The 12720-nt window shown below is 47.8% G+C and overlaps 1 protein-coding gene across 1 annotated transcript in view; it reads right to left on the bottom strand.

Annotated features, from left to right (window-relative positions):
- ABHD2 (abhydrolase domain containing 2, acylglycerol lipase) overlaps window positions 1-5809 on the bottom strand; it is a 100069-nt gene extending 94260 nt beyond the window's left edge. Inside the window, exon 1 of the mRNA XM_019460224.2 lies at window positions 5669-5809. The gene's annotated coding sequence lies outside the window, so the exon portion shown is untranslated. The remainder of the gene's footprint in view (window positions 1-5668) is intronic.
- Window positions 5810-12720: the final 6911 nt, after the last annotated feature.

Here is a 12720-nt window from a genome sequence, read left to right on the forward strand (position 1 = left end):
GGGTTCAGACCTTGGAAATGGTAAAGTGATTTAGAGAATTTGGGAAACACTGTTAAGGAGAACAACAAAAATGATATTCCCAAATGTTGCTTTAGGAAAGATGCTTGACGGAGGCACAGGTGGGAGAGCTGGTTTTTCCTGGGGTGAGAGACAAGGGGTGGGGCACTTAGCAAAGCTACCCAAACAGGAAGTCCGGTAGTGAGGTGCACAGTTCCTTCCTGATGCTCAGGGGCAAGGACAAACAGAGCCCGTGCCACGGTGCAGGAGACAGGGCTAGGCGTGACAGAGGTGCTGACATGTGTATCACGAAGGTCCAGGAATCTTCTCTGGAGACCAGAGAAAACACAGCAAGCTTCCCCTGGCAATTCCAGCACTTTGTGCCCTGAGGGCAAGGTGAAGGGCCAAGGGTCACTGTTCCTCATCCTCCAATGCTCCCACTCTCCCTTCATAGGATGACCTTTAGGAGAAGCCCTCCACCTCACCTGGCCTCTTCTCAGCCTTAGAGCTACAAGATGCAGAGAAGAACCAGAGCTGCCCCTAAATATCCACAAAATGTGTTAGGATCTCCATGCAAAGCTGCTGCCTAAATAAGATGGTCCTTAGCATCCTTCGCAACAGAAAGCAGACAGCTGAAATAGACCACCTCCGTAAAAAAAATGCCCCCGAGGGGCGCACGCCTGGGTAGCTCGGTTGGTTAAACTAAGTGATCGACTCCTGATTTTGGCTCGGGTCAGGATCTCGTGGTCAGTCGTGAGTTCGAGCCCTGCGTTGGGCTCTGTGCTGAGCATGGGGCCTGCTTCGGGTTCTCCCTCTCCGTCTCTCTCTCAAAACAAATAAACAAACATTAAAAAAAAAAAAAAAAAAAAGCAAGGTTCCAAATAGCATGTACAGTATGCTACCGTTTGTGTGCAAGGGAAGGGGATACTCATGATGAATTCGCTGCTAGACGTATAAAATATCCTGGCTGTGCAGGGAACACCTCTGGAGGATGAAGAAATCAGTAACGCTGGTGGAAAACATTAGGTGGCAGGGGTCAGGGGTGGACCGAGAGGAGTCTACGGTCTCTTCTTTGGTGCCCTTCAAAACGTTTTCTTTCATCTTGCGTTACCGATTTTTCGAATTTGAATTAAAAACGTTAAAAATGGGGGCGCCTGGGTGGCTCAGTCGGTTAAGCGTCCGACTTCGGCTCAGGTCACTATCTCGCGGTCCGTGAGTTCGAGCCCCGCGTCGGGCTCTGTGCTGACAGCTCAGAGCCTGGAGCCTGTTTCAGATTCTGTGTCTCCCTCTCTCTGACCCTTCCCCGTTCATGCTCTGTCTCTCTCTGTCTCAAAAATAAATAAACGTTTAAAAAAAAAAAAACGTTAAAGATGTTCTCAACGTAAAATAACAACAAAACCGTCTGTATGCAGCAAACTGAACACACGTGTTCATCCGGACAGCTGTTTTCCTGGCACACACCACATGCTCCGTTTGTTGAACTGAATGAACCCCTTCTTAAAGACGACAAGAGAAAATCAGAAACAAGGCAAACCCACGGGTATCCACGTTCCAGTTCTCTAGTAAGCTCTTTACCTGTCCGCTACTCCACTGTGACAAAAGATCAGAAAATGGGGCCCTTGTGTAACAAGCCTTGCAAGCAGCGGGATCCCAGGCACAAGCTTCACAGATAACGACGGGTCTGATCATCTGTCCGCACCAGCCATTTCATAAAAAGAAATCACTTAATCCAAAAAACATGATGCCCTGGAAGCAAGACAACACAAATAAATATGCAGATATGGAAAATGATCCTGGAGGGAGATGACGTCAGCGTGCACAATGACATCGACACAAAAATAGCAGCACAGGGGTTAAAAATGTCCACGGGCGGCCAAAAAGGTTGGGACATGAAAAGCTCCTACAACATTCTCATGCCAGACCACATCAAGAGGCAGCCTGAACTTCCAGCGCTCTGTTCCTGGGGATAGTCTGGCCCAAAATGGGACCAGAAGGCTGAAACACCGCATGCCCCGGTCATCTACGCGCTCAAATTGGTCAAGGGGTACTCAAAACCCACACTGCAATAAAAACCAGAATAATGTTAGCAGTAGATCACAGCAGAAATTCTGCCACATGAAATTCTATTATTTTGGAAGTCTCCCTGCTAGGGTTTTTAATAAAGAACCAGGTTTTAGGCAAAAGGGAAGCCAGACTCCACTTCGGTCTTCCACAGGGACCAAAGAAATTACCTCATGTTCTGGGCACAGGGGAACCACCATATTCATTGTGGGCTCTTTCAGAGATGACCAGGAGGAAGGTGTAAGTGGAGGAATTAAGGAGTAACTGCGAAGGAGAAGCCTTAGGCAGGAAAAGAAAGGTGGGGGAAAAAGGGGCCCATATTAACACACAAAGGAACGAAAACAATTATTCTAAGATGGCTGAGCTCTAGAACGTCCAAAACAAAAAACCCAAACTCAGAATCAACTCTTAAGAAGGTGTCAATCAGTGAATATGATAATCTTTGGTTCATTCTAGAAAACTCATAAAAACACAGAAGGTAAAACCAAAAGTGACCAGATTCCTGCCAGAGATAAAGGTGACTGGTTATCTTCCAATTAGAAAGGAATTGGCTGTGGCGCCTGGGTGGCTCAGTGAGTTAAGTGGCAGCCCCTTGGCTTCTGCTCAGATCATGATCTCATCGGTTTGTGAGATTGAGCCCCGCGTCGGGCTCTGCGTGGACAGAAGGGAGCCTGCTTTCCATCCTCTCTCTCTGCGCCCCCCCTGCTTGCTCTCTGTCTCTCTCTCTCAAAATAAATAAATAAACTTAAAAAATAAAAAAAGGGATGGGACGCCTGGGTGGCTCAGTCTGTTAAACGTCCGACTTCGACTCAGGTCATGACCTCGCGGTGCGTGGGTTCGAGCCCCGCATCAGGCTCTGTGCTGACAGCTCAGCACCTGGATCCTGCTTCGGATTCTGTGTCTCCCTCTCTCTCTGATCCTCCCCCTGCTTGCTCTCTGTCTCTCTGTTTCACCCTCAAAACTAAATAAAGAATAAAATTTTTTTTCTTAAGTAAAAATAAAAAAAGGGAACTGGCTGGCAAAGTGAGATAAGATATATTTATCAGAACCATGAAAGCAATAATGGAAAGGGAAGGGAAGGAAAGAGAACTGTCCCAACTAAAACGAGAGGAAAAGTCACTCCACGGCACTTTCTCGTTTATTTCAAGCTCAAGAAAAGAACTGGGAAAACATGGGAAAACCAGCGAAGAAGCTACATTCCCAGCAGAAATCAGTCACACGCTTGTGCTTCTGCCGAGGAAGACAGGCGCTGCGGGTGCTCCCCCTGCTCCAATGACTAAGTAACTTGCTTAAATGCATTTGACACACGATCCTTGAACTTCCAAAAAGCACTTAATACAGTGGCTCATGAAATCTTCATCTAAAAATGTTCATCCATTTATAATCAAGCTGCATCACACTGACAAATGGGCAGGAGGGCCGCACAGAGGGAACAGATATTTGGAAGGATGCCGTCAAGACTGGTATTATCAGGGACTTTGTTGATCACTCGGAAGGATTTCTTCCTCCCTTTTTTAAAGAGAATAAAAGAGATCTGTGGTCTAAATGCAGTGTAATTACAAAGGGAGGACTAACAGAGGAAATGAATTACATGATTCAATAAAAGAAAAAAAAAATTTTTTAATGCAGTGTGACTTAGAAACCCCCACAGATGTCTCTGTTACAATGAAATCTGGAATATGTTTGATGACTTGGGGGCAGGGGGGACAGGGAAAAAAATTAGCTCCTGATAGAAAATATTGGATGGTAGATATGGGGGGGGGGGGGAGTGGAAAAGGCAACTGAACATCAAATTTAGCAAATCAAGAGTGGTTACTATGTGCCAGGCACTGTTCTAAATGCTTCAGATATAGTAACTCATGTAAACCTCAAAACAACCTTCTAATCTAAGTACCATTATTATTCCTGTTTTATAGGTGAGCAAACAGAGGCACAGAGAGGTTAATTAACTGGTCAAAGGTTACAGATTGTAAGACGCAGGGCTAGGATTCCAATCCAAAATCTGTGCTCCTAACCCTTCTGGCTTCCCCTAGAATTTAAACACCGAGAGGGTCAGAGAAATACGAGTCAGGCATTGGCTAAATCCAGGGTTAGCAGATCACCCCTTAGTCACGGCTCCGTGATGACCAGTCAGCCCTGTGACCTCTGCGGGCCTTAGTTTCCTCACCTGTGCATTGAAAAGCTAGATTAGGCGAGCTCTAACCAAAGGTTCGGCAGCTCTAAGCTGCCTCAAATCTATGCCGACGGTCTACGGTATATGGCCTGGTCTGCTTTCTGACCAGGATACTCAAAGATTATTTCATCCTAAAACAGGCAGCAAGTAGTATTAAGGTTCTTTCTCTGCCTCCTGACCTTCAGAAGATTATTATGTCCCCTCCATTCAGGCAAATGACAGAGAGTAATGAAAGGGGTACTGTACGCTTTCTCTTCTGGACTCGACTTAATGCGGTTGTAATGAAATGGCCCTCGAAAAGCTCTCGCTGCAGACCACGGGAACTGTGCTAAACCTACCCATCCCGGGCCCCTCTCAGGAGCCAGTTCTTGGAATCTACCCTCCCATCTGGCTACGGGAATGCAGGTGAAATTGACACACTGGAGGTGGAGCAACCAAAAGAGAGGAATTGGGGAGATGAAGACATGGAGGGCAAGGGAATCCCAATTACAGAGTTTCGCGGTGGCTAAATAAACCTTATCTTCTTGCCATACTCCATTCTCTTTGCTGACACCCACTCTTCAGAGTCGAGACCACAAAATTCATTATGGTGAACTCAACACCCACTTCCAAACTAACAGACCCCCAGAAATATCCTTCTCAAGCTGGGCCTTAAAGGTCACCCAGAGTGCATCTGTGAGTGAAGGAGGACCTTCCAGGTGGGTCATGCAGTCCCTCCTTTGAGAGTCCTTTCTAAGCATCCCTGACAGGTGGCTGTCATCTGGCCTCTGCCTGGACACTTCCAAGGTCGACGCACTGGCTGCCTTGCCGGACAGGCAGCCGCCTGCGCTGCTGGACAGCTCTCTGTAGGGAAAGCCCACGAAGCGCCTAGAACAGTGCCTGGCGTGGGGCCAAGCTCAGTAAGTGCGCCTCCAACTGGGTCAAAAGCTGCCTCCTTACAACTTGAACCCACCGATCCATGGTGCACCGCTGGAGCCCTGCAACGCAGAGACCCCTCGGATATCCGGGGCTGTAAACAGGCCCCTCGGCCCTCTCCTTCCAGGTGCGGATCCCAGACCTCCATCACCAGGCCTGGGTCGGCAGACCCCCCTCCCCAAACCCCAGAGGTCCCAAGAGTGAGCACCAATGGAGACAGCCGGCAGGGAGGCCGCAGTCAGGGATGCCCCAACCTCGGTACCCGGGGCAGGAGGGGACAAAGAAGAGCTTTCAGAAAGGCGTATCCCACGCGCCGCGGTCCAGGCTGCCTCCCTCCCAGCCACTGGGCGAGCCGGCCCTCGGGATCCCCGCGGCGCCAGGTGACAGGCCCCGGAGGATCCGAGGCGGAGGCAGGGGCGCGATGGGCCGAGCCACGACGGGGACCTCGGGGCTCAGGGATCTGGCCCGACGGATCGTGGGAGCGATCCCGGCTTAGCGGAGCTCGCCGGGCCGTGGCTTTACCTGCGCGTGGTTGACTACCGCGTCCTGGTTTGCCCCTAGCCGGGTTCCCGAAGCTCCGCGGCTGCCGGCGGCGCTCATGGAAATGCAGCCGGAACCCCTGGCCAGCGCAGCTCCCGCCGCTACCGGCCCCGCCCAAGCAACTGCCGCCACGCCCCTGACGACCGCTTCTGCCACGCCCCTGACTCGGAACCCGCCCGCTCATTGGGCGGCCAAGCCGCTGCTCTACGAGCCCCGCGCGCTCATTGCACCCGGCGGGAAATCCATTGGTCAGCGGAGCTGCTTCTCAGGGTGGAGGCGGGACCCTCGGCGAGAAACTCCTCCACAGTTGGTTACCTTTGACGTCTTTAAGCCTGTGGGCTGAGACGCTATTGGATGAGACCAGTGCGGAGGGAGTGGGGAAAGAGGGAGGTGGGCTAAAAGATGCGTCGTGTTTGCTGTTGATGGGGGCAGGGTGCAGAAAGGGAGGCAGTTGTGACCGCGAGCTTGTTTGGGGGGCCGGGTAAGGTCAGGTGTCTTGTGAATTGAGCGGAGGGAGGCCAACTGGTGGTTAGCTCAGCTGCAGAATCTGGTGGCTCCAGGCCTACCGACTAACTCACCTGTAGCCCAGAACACAGCCCAAGACACCGGTCATAACCGGGAGAGGAAGGAGGTTGGTGAATCACCGAGCCGCAAAGAGAAGAAAGGATGTGGAGGCATCAGCCTCTGGCCCCTTGCAGCTGGTTAGGGTGATGGGGACGTGCTGGGCAGTGTGGACCTGTTACTGCCCCACTGCCCTTTCAGCACTTAAGATGACAGCCCAGTGGGAGGCAGCCTGCAAGAATGCAGCCTTTAGAGTCAGACCTGCTGTTGATTAGTACTGGTTGCATGGCCTTGAGCAAGTCACTTAACCTTTCCATATGCACCCTGATTTCTTCCTTTCGCAACTGGGAGTAACAGTGATAATTGACGAGGAGATTAAATAAATCTGGTAAACACTAAGTGCCTGGCACTCAGCAGGCATTTAATCAAAACTGGTTCTCCACCTACTCACCTCCATGGGTCCATGGAACTAGGCCCAGTTCTAAAATTCTATGAGCCTGAAACTGCTTTTGCAATGGCATGTGCTTCGCCAAGAATAGAACATTTGACTGACTTGAAATGCAACTCCTTTAAGGGCTGGACAGGGTCACCCTACCAGGGCACGGCAGGGCTGGAAGAGAGAGAGGAGAGGAGGAGATGGAAGGAGCATTTAGTGAGAGAAGGGAAGCAGCATTTGTAGCAACGTTAAGTCTTTTCCAGCACATTTCAGGCTTATGACAAGGGAGAATGGAGCTTCCCCCATCTTGTTCACCCAACTGTCCAAGGGCTCAAGTTTCATGGAGCGTGACCAAATAACCCTTTGAAGGCCGATCAGCCCTGGACCAGAAACCACCACGTAAGATCTTTCAGGGATTCCTGAAGCCCAGTCCCCATCCTGAAGGCATGGAAGTCCGAGAGCGTGAACAGAAAGAGCCTCTCGCCTGAATTTAGCCCCAGACCCCTTGGGACCCACGGTGTTCCAGGGTGAAAGAGGAGAAAGAATCCTTTGCCATTGCTGGATTTTTCATTCAGTTGTCGCGTTACCTAAAAAAATGTTGCACCTCAGTAGTTATTTATTCCTCTCTATTCTCTTACATCTTGGAAACGAAAAAGCCAGGCTTCAGAAGCAACGAATTTTAGTGAGGGACCTCCATAGTTCTGGCTCCTGTTAAAATAGCTTGGGCCGCCAGAAAAGAGCTTTCGATCTGCTGCCAGTTGTGTGTGCCTGTGTGTGTGTGTGTGTGTGTGTGTGCGCACACATGTGCAGTCAAATGCTCTACCACTGAGCTATACCCCCAGTGCGCACACATGTGCACACGCATGCACCCACAGTTGGTTCTGCCCCACGGTTTTCATGTCTTTAAACAGGACTGCTTGGTGGCCATACATATGTCTGTACCTGTGCTGGGGAAACTGGCCTGGCCCGCTTCAGGTTAGCTCCTGCCGTGTTTGCTGAAGGAGACTGAGCTGTTTTGTTAGACCCTATAAGACATTAAAGTGGCTCCTGAGGTCTGGGAAGATTTCTCCAGCTTGATTCAGAGCCACAGAAAGCAGCTGTTAGAAGTAGATGACTCTACTGGATGGATTTTTCCCCCCTTGTCAGGAATACAAGTTTAGCCAAGAGTTCCAGAAGGGGACAGTCATCCGGTTCAGGAATTCTAAAACAATTGCATCACAAAGGCTTAAAAAGACTTTCGGAATGAGCCCAGAGGAGGAAGAAGGAAAGGATTCCGCGCATCTCTGGCTGGCTTCAAGAATCATCCACTGCCTTCTGCAACACATAGAACTTGTGTTCTTCTTACTTGTTGCTGGTTTCTGTGTCCTCCTCTCTACTTTGGCTCTTGCTGTGTTCTGTTGAATCACATTATTTCCTTCTATAAAGCATTTCTGTGGGAGGCCATTTAGGAGACAGAATGGACTCATTTTTGCCTCCTGGGTTAGTAGTCTGTGGGGACTGAGGATTTGGTGAGGGTTGGCCTGGGATAACCAGTTTGTAGAACATGGCTACGAAATGCATTTCTGGGGGCGCCTGGGTGGCTCAGTCGGTTGAGCATCGACTCTTGATTTTGGCTCAGGTCATGACCTCACGGTTCTCAGGATTGAACCCTACATCAGGTTCTGCGCTGACAACACAGAGCTTGCTCGGGATCCCCTCTCTCTCCTTCTCTCTCTGTCCCTCCACATGCTTTCTCTCTCTCAAAATAAATAAAAAATACGTATGACGTACATTTCTGAAAGCATGAGAGTGCCTTGTTATGAAGACAACCAGGGAGAATATGTACACTCACTCTTGTTCTGGAAAAGCTCCGAGACTCTACTAAAGTCGACCGGGCTCTAAAGTCACCTGGGGACGCCTCTGCAGGATTTCCTAACCCTTTGAAAATCTGGGAGGCCCTCCAGGAGATGGCAAGCAGCAGTGGTCAAAGCAGATAGTGTTCTCTGTTTATTCTCTTCTTGCAAAATCAGCAGTTCACCTGGTTGGTCAGTTTCATTGTTTATCTTCAGGGAATGGTTGAGAGCAACTGGCCTTGGAGCCTCTGCTACTTGGCCTTGAATCCTGGCTCTGCCCTTCCTTGCCTGGTGTCCTTGGGCAAGTACCACACCTCTGTATCCCACTTTCTTCTGTAAAATTCGGGTGACATTAATGGTGCTTCCCCAATGGAGCAAATAATAGATGTTAAGTGCATCAAACAGTACCTGGCATATACTTAGCCCTTAATAAATGTTTGCCATGGTTATGACAGGAGACCACTTAAGAACCTTTCTCGGGGCACCTGGGTGGCTCAGTCGGCTAAGCGTCTCTTGATTTCCGTTCAGGTTAGGATATCATGGTCTTTTTATTTTTTTTAATGTTTATTCATTTTGAGAGAGAGACAGAGACAGTGCAAGCAGGGGAGGGGCATAGAGAGAGGGAAAGAGAGAGAATCCCAAGCAGGCTCCATGTTGTCCCAATGTGAGGCTTGAACTCAAACCATGAGATCATGACCTGAGCCAAAATCAAGAGTCAGACACTTAACCGATTGAGCCACCCAGGTGCCCCAGGATCTCATGGTCTTGAGATCAAGCCCCACATCGGGCTCTGCAAAGGACATGGAGCCTGCTTAAGATTCTCGTTCCCTCTCCCTTTGCCCCTCCCCCACTTTGGCTCACATGCTCTTGCTCTCGCTCTTTCTCTCTCTCTCTTAAAAAAAAAAGGAAACTTTCTCTAAGGTGATCATTTAAAAAAATTTTTTTATGTTTTTATTTTATTTTTGAGAGAAAGCCAGAGTGCAAGCAGGGGGAGGGGCAGAGAGAGAGGGAGACAGAATCTGAAGCAGGCTCCAGGCTCTGAGCTGTCAGCGCAGAGCCTGACGTGGGGCTTGAACTCACGGACTGCGAGATCATGACCTGAGCCAAAGTCAGACATTCATTCAACTGACTGAGCCACCCAGGCACCCCTATACTTTACCTTAATATAGCTTTAGATTCACAGCAAAATTGGGCAGAAAGTACAGAAAGTTCCCATTTATGCATCCCCACCCCAGAACGGGCAGGATTTTTTTTTTTTTTTACTAGCAATATCTACCAGCTGGTGAAATTTTTCTGTTGGAATACCCTTACCAAAAGAGGGTTCCAAGGACAGAGTCAAGGTTTTTGAGGATAGACCTCATCACCATAATAAATGAGAAGGAAACAGGAAAAGATGTGGCTGAGAAAACCATACTAAAAACTGCAGTCTGGATGTTGATGAAATTTCTCAGAAGGCCTAAGAGTGTCGACTCTAATGAGTCAAAAATTGCTACTTTCTTTTCACACCCAGTGCTGCCTATGTAAAGTCTAGACAGGGAGCTCAGAGTTCTCCATGGCCAGACTTCCTGGCTAGATTCTTATTGATAATGGTGATGATGTTTGCTCAGAAGTCCCCGTATGCAATAGTTGTAGGAGAACAAACTATGAGGAAATTCAAGAGTTTGGCTTGTTTTGTTATTGAAAAGCTTCCTACTGGCCGTTTGAAGCAGTGATGAGTTGTAACCTTATGTTTGGGGCTGCTTCCTTAAACCTACATGTGAAGTTGTCTATAAAAAATGCATAGGGTGGTTTTATGCCCAGGATAGTCTTGGTTTATGCCTATTGCCCTGGAAATTTTTTTAACAATGCCCCCCTTTAGTCTCAAATGGACTCAGTTTGGGTGATAAATTATATGGTGATATTTACACTTACATACACAGGACCAAGCACTGAAAATGCTCAGGAAACACTGCCCCCCACCCCCCATCCCCCCACACATAGGCGAAAAGGGAATGTTTCAGCCTTATAATCAGATACAGAGTATCAGACAGGTGGCTGGCTAAAGATGTCTTCTTAGTCACCATGCATTCGTCTTCTTGACGTCATCCTTAATTACAGTAATAAAAATTGAACTCCTCATGCTATCAACTCAAAAGGAGTCAATAAAACCTGTGCATTAAATAAGTGCATCACATATCCTTTCCTGCATAATTTCATGTTATTGAGCTCTTTTAAAGCTGTTTAGGGGCACCTGGGTGGCTCAGTCAGTTAAGCGTCCAACTTTGGCCAACAGTTCGTGAGTTCGAGCCCTGTGTCAGGCTCAGTGCTGACAGCTGGGAGCCTGGAGCCTGCTTCGGATTCTGTGCCTCCCTTTCTCTCTCTGCCCCTCCCCCACTCATGCTCACACTCTGTCTCTGTCAAAAATAAATAAACTTAAAAAAAAATTTTTTTAAGCTGTTTACATCCTACCAGAGATCCCTATTTTGTTTTTCCATATATTAGAATTCATTAACAAGATAGTAAATATTTTTACTGCGTGGGACGTATAGTACTAACAAGATAGAACCATAAACCAAAGTCCCGTCTCGATATAGGACAAATACTGTAAGAGACACTAAAAAAAGCTGAGCGGTAAGCAATACAGTGTAATCCACATTGCGAACAATTGTTCAGAGGAGGCAACAATTTCTTCTGGTTTAGAATCTTAGAGATTTGAACTGGGCCTTGAAGGTTCACGGGGCTGAAGTTGGGGTGGGAGGTGGGTGGCATTCCCAGTAGGTGAGGACATCAGGAACACAGAGGCCCCTAAGTAGAAGAAAACAAGTTGTTTTGTCTGGAGCAGAGTCCAAGTGGAGAACCAGCAGGCGAGAAGATGAAAAGGCGGACAGGGCCAGTGATAGGCAAAGTTCATATGCCTTCGTCCGAGTTCATCTCGGCTGCCAAGTATTTGGACATCCTAGCACAGTACACGGCATGCTCCAGGCATCTACATATCGCCTTAATAATTTTGAACCTCTCTCTTTAGTACCTGCTTATTATTAATAGTTTCATGAAGCTCACTCACTTTTTAAATCAAATACCTTCTTCAGCCTCGTACCGAATCTCAACTAGGGGGCAAGTTCACCCCCCAGCTAGAGATGTTTTTTGGTTGTCACAACTAAAGAGAGTACTGCTAGCATTTTGTGGCTGGAGGCCGGGGATGCTGCTGAACAGGACAGCCCCCACCACAAAGACTTATCTGGCCCAAAATGTCAGTAGTGCTCAGGTTGAGAAGCCCCGATTACAGGCTCAATGTGCTCGTTCTGTTTTATTCTACTTTACATTAAAATAATTTCACAGCTATTAAATTTTAAAATCTTCTTCCCTGTGCTACTTGATTCGGACAGATATGTGAACATCCACGTTCACTGCAACATCATTCACGATAGCCAAAAGGTGGAAACAACCTAACCGTCCACTGATGGATGAAGGGATAAACCAAGAATAGCACATACACAACTATGGAATATCATCCAACCTTAAAAAAGAAGAAAATTCTGACACCTGCTATACCATGAATGAACCTTGAAGACATGATGCTAAGTGAACTAAGCCAGTCACAAAAGGACAGGTATAGCATGATTCCACCTATATGAGGGACCCGGAATAGTCACATTCACAGAGACGGAAGCTAGAATAGTGACTGCTAGGGAGTGGAGAGGGGGTAATCGGTAGTTAGCTAAAGAGTAAAGAGTTTCTGTTTTGCAAGATGAAAACATTCTGGAGTTGGAGGGCGGCGATGGCTGTATACCAACGTGAGTGTACTTCATATCGCTGAATTGTGCATTTGAAAGCGGTCGAGAGGGTCGACTTTATGTATATTTCACAATAAAAATCTTAAATTTGTTCTCAAGATCATTGGTGATACACCTCAATCCAGTTTTGAAAACACGAGGTGGAGCTCACAGTAGGTGGTCAGTAATGTTCACCGAATGAAATGGAAAGGAGTTAGATGTGTCTTCTTCTAAGACATAAGATGCAATCAAAGGCCACGTGCTTTAGAAGCAGAAAGATCTGAACTTAAATCCAGGCTGTGGCAATTATTAGCTGTGCTTTCTCAGAGAAGTGAATGAAGACCGTATGAGTTTCTATTTCTTCATCTATAATGTAAAGAAAATAATACCCATGTCATAATGGTGGAAAATGAGATCCTGTGTGTGAAATACTTAACACAGTACCCTGTATAT

This window comes from Panthera pardus, unplaced genomic scaffold (genome assembly GCF_024362965.1).
Source record: "Panthera pardus isolate Hobbes unplaced genomic scaffold, ASM2436296v1 HiC_scaffold_23, whole genome shotgun sequence".
NCBI lineage: Eukaryota > Metazoa > Chordata > Mammalia > Carnivora > Felidae > Panthera > Panthera pardus.